Genomic DNA, 7,203 nt, shown 5'->3' with positions numbered 1-7,203 from the left:
CTAATGTGGGGCGGAATTGAGCATGGCTGTGGTTCTCGAGGTGAAGGGATGACATTAATTTGAATTGAAAGGGAAATGAGAAGAGGCATAGCTATTTACCTCTTGTTGGTTTGGTGCTGGAGATTGAGATTAATGTAGTAAGAGATGCTAGTGACTGGAGATGCTTCTTGGTCGCACTGGTTGACAGTCATGAGGGAATAAATTTAGATTACAGTAATGAAGTTGCAACTTTTTCACATCATCATTGATGCTTTGTGGTTAATATTCCTTGTTAGGGCCAAGTTACCCATCAATATGAAATGGCACTAGGAGTTTCGTTTTGTTGATTTTATATATCTGCTTTGTCGATGTAAGATGTGATTGCTAAAGTTATCAGCTCCCTAAGTTATGTTGCTAGGGGAGTAAATAGTTGCTCCAAAGTTTAATCACCTCATGAAGGCGCATTTATCAAGCTTCTTGAACCATTTGATTAGTGATTTGTTCGATAATCTCGTAGATGATGGGTTTCTGTCTCACTTTTCCTTGGTTGTGATTTTCTAGCCATAAAGACTTCAGGAGTTTCCAAAGCTGCTGGTTGTCAAACTGGTTTTTGGTTCTAAGAGTCCGGTAAGGTAATATATACTCCTGTTCTTTTACTACTCAATTTTTACTTTTAAATACTTTGATTCTGATTACATTACAACTAAAACTTGAGAAATCTTCTCCTAATGTAGATGTTTTTTGGAGCAGCCACAGAAGATGTCTGTTCATGCAATAAAGCTGCACGGACTTGTTAGAGTATCTTCTAACACAATCAAGTCTAAGCTGCAAGTTTTGAAGCATATCGCCGTAGTTAGTCAAGACTGTCAAGGATACTTGCTGCCCGCGGCTACTTGCTGCAATTGTTTCATCCACTGTGATGAAGGCTATTAAGCTCATCCCGCCTTCTATACTTGTTGGTTGCTCCTCTCTTCATGGTAAGTTCTTATTTTAGTGTTTCAAATACAACAAAAACGTCATGCAACTATGTGTTGGCTTTATTCTTGACTACATGCTGTCTCGAGTTTCTTGAGTTTTTGTGTTTTGCAGTGATTTTACGCTCAAAACCTTCATAGCTCTTACTTACTATCCTTGGTACATTATTAAAAGTCCTATGATCTCTTGCTGAACCGGATCCTGTTTCAATCAGATCAGATGAAAACATCCAGGATGGAATTCTCTTTTGCTCACTGCCTTGGATGGCTAAAGCCTGATATCTTCCTTGTCAGCCGGTGATTTTAAACTGTCCAACCATTCAGCAATTTGTAGAGATGTTAATGAGGTGTTCTTTTTCTTCTTTTGGAACTCAATTTGCCATATCTTTCATGCTGCTTGTAGTTCAAAGTAGCCGGTATTTTGTGTAGCAGAAAGATGTGGATTAGCTGAGCCCTGCTAGATGCCTTGCATCCTTCTTGAAATATAAAGCACATTTATTGAGCTAGGAGAATAGCAAATATAAAGCACGTTCTTCTGCCTTATAAAGTACTTGGTATTCAGCTAGAAATAGCCAAGATAAATTAGAATTTTTCCCAACTACGAATACTTTTATTGTTCATCTTCTCTGCAAATGATCTTGTAGAAGAAATCCCCATGCATTCTTACGGTGTAGGACCAATTCCATTGCAATGTTAAAACGTTCAGTCTCGGATTGAAACTGAAAAATCATGACACCATAATAGAATTAGTGAGTTAACCATGCAAGTAAAGATAACGGTACCAATGACATTTAAAATTATTCACCACAAAAAACTCATATTAAATTACAAAACTGTACCATGAGTGAACTCATTTGTTCCACTTCAGATGACTTCATGAAATTAATAACGTATACACCACAATCATAGCTGCATGTAAATCAATCATCACAATAAATGAGGGAAGAGATTCCAATGCACTGCACAACAGCATAATTAATGAAAGTTACCCATTCGGCTGTTTAGGAATGTTAGCAGATTCATCAACTTCAAATAACGATGCCTGAAACTTGTACTTATCCCCAAATTTGTGCTGTAGTACAGTATCAAGATCTTGCACCTATTATCCAAAAATAAAATCGCGATTGTAACACAAAATGTCCATATCATTATTTGCTACACAACTTAAAATGATACTTACTAACTTTCTAACCACAACACCTCGTTGCTTTGTTGAATTAGGCAACGAATCCAGTATGTACACTTTCTTTTCAACAAAGTCAACTAGTGTGCAATACCAATGTTGGTTATCTTCATTTATTGGGACAAATATCTACAAGAACATGTAATTACTTAATAAAAATTAGTTTAAAACCCAAAAAATATGCATAAATTGTAAACATTATTTAATGAACCTTCTCACACATCTCAATGTCTTCTCCATATCTATCAGCATCAAAATATATTGAAATAGTTGTAAGGTCAGATTCAGCATTTTGTAATTTGCACTGCACAATTTTACCAAAATTTACAAAATTATCAAAAAAATATGAATTAATGACAAACATAACCCGTTAATGATATGTCAACCTACCGTAAAGAAAGTTGGCATGTACCATGTGTTATATGTTTGATCTTTATGGTTCTCCTCAAAGTCTATCCGAAGCATGTTTGCAACAAGATTGATTGGCTGCAAATATATTACAATTCACCTTTACCCCGTACAATCATCACATGTTGGATGGTATATCTACCTTCAAAAATCAGGTATTTAAGCATTAGAAAACTCACACTTTCAGTAAGCCAGGTTCTCGGTTTCAAGCATGCCAGATCACTTCTTGAGGCAAACTCTTGTCCAATATGCACAATTGGTTCGCTGCAAATAATTGTTAATTGAGTCTACAATTAATAACAATGCTAATGCTAAAATAGTTGTTATGAAAAATCCAATATTGTGTTGCTTAAATATATTACTGCTGATTATATTTTTCATTAAATATGTAGTCCAGGATTCGCGCTTTATCATTGGAAAACTGCTGCAATATATACTTTTCGGCAAACATTCTTTCTTGCCCTGCAAGCTGTTTAATAAACCATATGAAATGTAAAAATTATTTCAAATATGTATCATAAAGATGTAATATGTTAAATGTATCATTTGAAATGAAACAACCATATTGCATACCTTGTCTTCAATCGGCAAATAATTTTTGAACTCTGACTGTTTATTGAGTTTCCTTTTCTTAGTTGTGTTATTGCTAAGACTTGAATCTGTGTTCTCCATATCATTGGCATTATGTTTGATACCTATATCATCACATAGTTCCATAAGAGAGGCAAAACTTGAATATGCTCTTACTTCCTGTTCTTCACACGCAGTGGAAGAGTCTCCCATATCAACTAGTTCCTTTTTATCGCCATCAGAATAATCCCTCAAATGATCAAACAAGTCATCAAGTCGGACGTTTTTATTGCTCTTCACAATCTGCGAGTCAACAAGGGTGTTGTGATTTTTCCTAACCATGCGCATCACTCCTTTTCGAAAGTCTTTTAACACACCATATTTATCTGGAGGGCACCCTAAAGGTGGCACTTTATAATGATTAGGACCAAATAGTGTGTCAAGTGATTCTTCTTTACGTGCAACAGGTGAGCGATGGATTTTCGGATCAATTTCTTCATCCACAGGACCGCCTTTATTTTTAATGCTAGAGTGACTACCACAAGTCTGCCTTTCATTGCAATATTCTATATTTTGCAAGTCATCCTTATTATGCAATGATGTCTCCTTCTTAAATTGACCAGATTGCACATGCAAATCATTTTGCATCGCAATCATAGTAGACAACTCATAGACCGCCGTTGCAAGATTGTCAAGTTTGTCGTTAATCTTCTCCAATCTGTCATCAACCTTGTCAAATTTTTTAGAATAATGTTTATCCAAAATGGGCATAATATCTGCTATGTAAGCCATTGGAGAGGGAATAGATGCGTCGCTGTCATCGACCATAACTTGAATCTATACATGTTAAATTAAAGCAAATTATCACTACCAACATATTCATATAAGAAATTATCATTACTAGAAAATGCTAATATAGGCATGAAAACATAAAACAAGAATGAACAAACAAAAAAATATAAGGATATGGTGAACTATAAATTCATCAATTTATAATTAATTTTAGCATGCAAACTACATAATCAAACATAAGTAAATCAAGAATTTAAGTATATATACACTTAATTTGTACCTTATCTAGGCCATAAATTCCGTAGTACGAAGTAAGTGAATAAACCTTCAGTTTTACTTCTTCATCACTCCAAAATTTAACTCGAGGACGTGACTTGTTTGCAAAGGGTTCAAATACCAATCCTTGCGGAGTGACACGATCCAAATAAAAGAGCTTCACAAGTGAAAAAATGCATAATAACATTAAGAACATTTAGTAATACTACAAGACATGAGAAAAATTAAAAAATGCTCACCATAAGAAAATAAATACAGCCACGCAACCCAAGCTGATTCTTTTCACGCTTCTTCTTCACAGATGTGATCAACTCTTGAAGAATCATTTTACTCCAATTGATATTGCTAAGATTGGAAACATCTTGCACAACTCGAAGAAAACCGCGCTTAACACTTAGTCCGGTAGTTGGACATAGGATAGCTCCCAACATGTACAAAATAAAACATCTTTTAAAATTGTCATCACAGCTACCATTACTTGACATCAACCTTGCCTTCAAATTGCTAAGCGTTAAACCAGACTCTTGAAAACCAAGGTCAATTGACAATTTTTTAACATCATCTGCTATGCATCGATTTGTACTCACGTCAAGCCCAGTACAACTTAGACCTAAGACTATCTCAACATCTTTTGTAGTTATTGGAATGACCTTTTCATGAACATTCAGTGTACAATTTTTATAATCAAATCTATTTATTAACCATTCACATAAAGCATTATGAATGTTCTTGCACCTAATTTCAAGTAAGCTTCCCATGCCAATTCCCGTGATTAAGGTTCTTTGTTCCGGAACTAGATTTTGTATGATGTCATGTACGCCTCGGAGTGATGTTCTGGTTGGAATAGTTAACTGAAATACGCAGCACAACTATGATTAATCTCTAACATCAGATATTATGGAAACATAGCAATAAGTGATATCTTTAAATTCCATCACCAATGCCACATATTTCAAAGAAAGATTAATAACCTAGTTTAGTAGATTGTATTACAAATTTCTAGAACAATAAGTAATTTTATAATTCATATCATTACATTACCTTGGCATTGTCATCTCTATTGTTTGCAATGTAGTCAGCTTTAGTTTTTTGATGACGCTCTTTGTATATTGATTTCTTTGTAGGGGATAGTGAATTCCACGTAATTCGTACAACTTTAGCCTACATAAAAAATAATAATAATTATCAACATAGTTCCATATTAATCAATAGACAGTACAAGAAATAAGATTGTCGATAAAACCCAGAAATAAAATCTACTTAATCATGTAGTACTATAACTATGGGTACTTGGCCACGAGAAGTCAAGTGATTATATATTTATTATAAGTAGTGCTAAGTCTTTCTGCCTTTCTGTTTACGTTTCATCCATAAATTAATATTATCATATTACCATTGTCAAAAGATTCCATACTACAATTGAATGGTCACTCAAGGAAAAGTAATCACAAGAATATTATCAGCAAATTAAGGAAACATGCGGATACGACAACAATTATTAAACTCTTTATGGGGTGCGTTACCATATTATATCCTAAGCCAATCAATATTAACCTCCTATTGCAATTATGGGGTGCATTACCATGAACGACATCAATTATGCTACACTTCTAACCTCAGCGTTCTATTACAAAAAAAAAATCTATCTTTAAAGGAGTTTGTTTTCTTCACCTTGCTTCCAAAAGAAAGAGAATGAAAATAACTTTTAGCAACATAGGAATAAATATTCAGTAAATATGGTGAATATAAAAAAATACCTATAATAGAACATGCCTATGAGAGGGAATAAAATATACAAAAGATCTTACAAGCATAAAATCTCACACCATAATTTACTTACATCATTTATTTGTCGCTCATCCATAATTCACAAATTGTCACCCCAAATAAGTACTAGTGGTGGCGGTGGAGGAAGAGACTTTCGTCTGATGTACTTTCAACATCAGAAAACCAAGCGTTACTAGGGCATAAAGAAATCCAAGCGTTACTAGGGCATCGACCTTTCCTACTCTAACTAAAATTAATGGCTAATAAAAGTCACCTTGGTACTTATCTCTTGAATTCTTAACTGTTTCAAAATTTAATAAAGAATTCTAGCACAACCACAAACACTTTTGAATTCAAAACTACAAAAAAGCCTATCCTTTTTTTTATTTTGGGTTAAAGTTAGCAAAAGTTCTACTTATTTGCACCTTTCCTGTAAAAATTATTTTTTGTTGCAATTTCCTATTTTAGTTATCCATTCGACACTAGTACGGGCATAGATACGGATTAAGCAACCAGTTTGAGGAATAATATTTGTTATTATAAAATTTATTTGAATTGAATTAACAATTTGATATTTTCACAAAAAAATGTAATTTTTTTTGTCATTTTTCAAAAAAATTTAAGAAAACTATACTTTAGCAATTGTTGTCATTGACACTTAATTGAAGTTCATCAAGAATAATTGAAGTTCCGATATCAATACTCTATTCGAATGTAAATATTCAACCTAAGTAACAAAATAAATGATAGCTAAACAAACGAAATATGTGTTCAATTGATCGTGTTCAAACTACATATTCTGTTAATGGTTAGTATATATGAAATTATATTTTGCATTTGTAGAAAATTAATATGCATTTCATATCTACTAACGAATAAATTACCTATGTTTTGAACAAATCAAACCTAAACTTATGTTGTGATATGTATATAGTTGCTCACATTTATACTTATGCCATCATCTTTTCTTCCACTTGCTTTTTAGTAGTGCAAATTTCTTTTGATTATATTTAGGGGTGGTAATTTCCGATACGACCTGAAAACACGATATAAATCTAACACGAAATTAATTGATTCGGATTGAGGTTTCGCGGGTTCGGGTCAGAATCGAGTAGAATTTGACGAACTCGAAAAGAAAACGGATCGAATTCGGGTCAAACCGTGGGTGATCCGATACGACCCGATCACCTGTTTATGAATTAAAAATTATTTTACCTAACTAAACTAAGTTATTCTTTTTTTTGCAAAGGCATT

At 33.5% G+C, this 7,203-nt stretch overlaps 1 long non-coding RNA gene across 1 annotated transcript; it reads left to right on the top strand.

Moving 5' to 3' along the window:
- The first annotated feature begins 392 nt into the window (after positions 1 to 392).
- Positions 393 to 1,368, top strand: LOC113778603. The gene is made up of 3 exons (XR_003469298.1): positions 393 to 611; positions 714 to 956; positions 1,169 to 1,368. It is a non-coding gene; the product is annotated as an uncharacterized LOC113778603 (long non-coding RNA).
- Positions 1,369 to 7,203: the final 5,835 nt, after the last annotated feature.

The sequence above is a fragment of the Coffea eugenioides genome, chromosome 7 (assembly GCF_003713205.1).
Source record: "Coffea eugenioides isolate CCC68of chromosome 7, Ceug_1.0, whole genome shotgun sequence".
NCBI classification, from domain to species: domain Eukaryota; kingdom Viridiplantae; phylum Streptophyta; class Magnoliopsida; order Gentianales; family Rubiaceae; genus Coffea; species Coffea eugenioides.
Note: the sequence above shows the minus strand (reverse complement) of the source record. Positions and strands in the feature narration are given on the sequence as shown.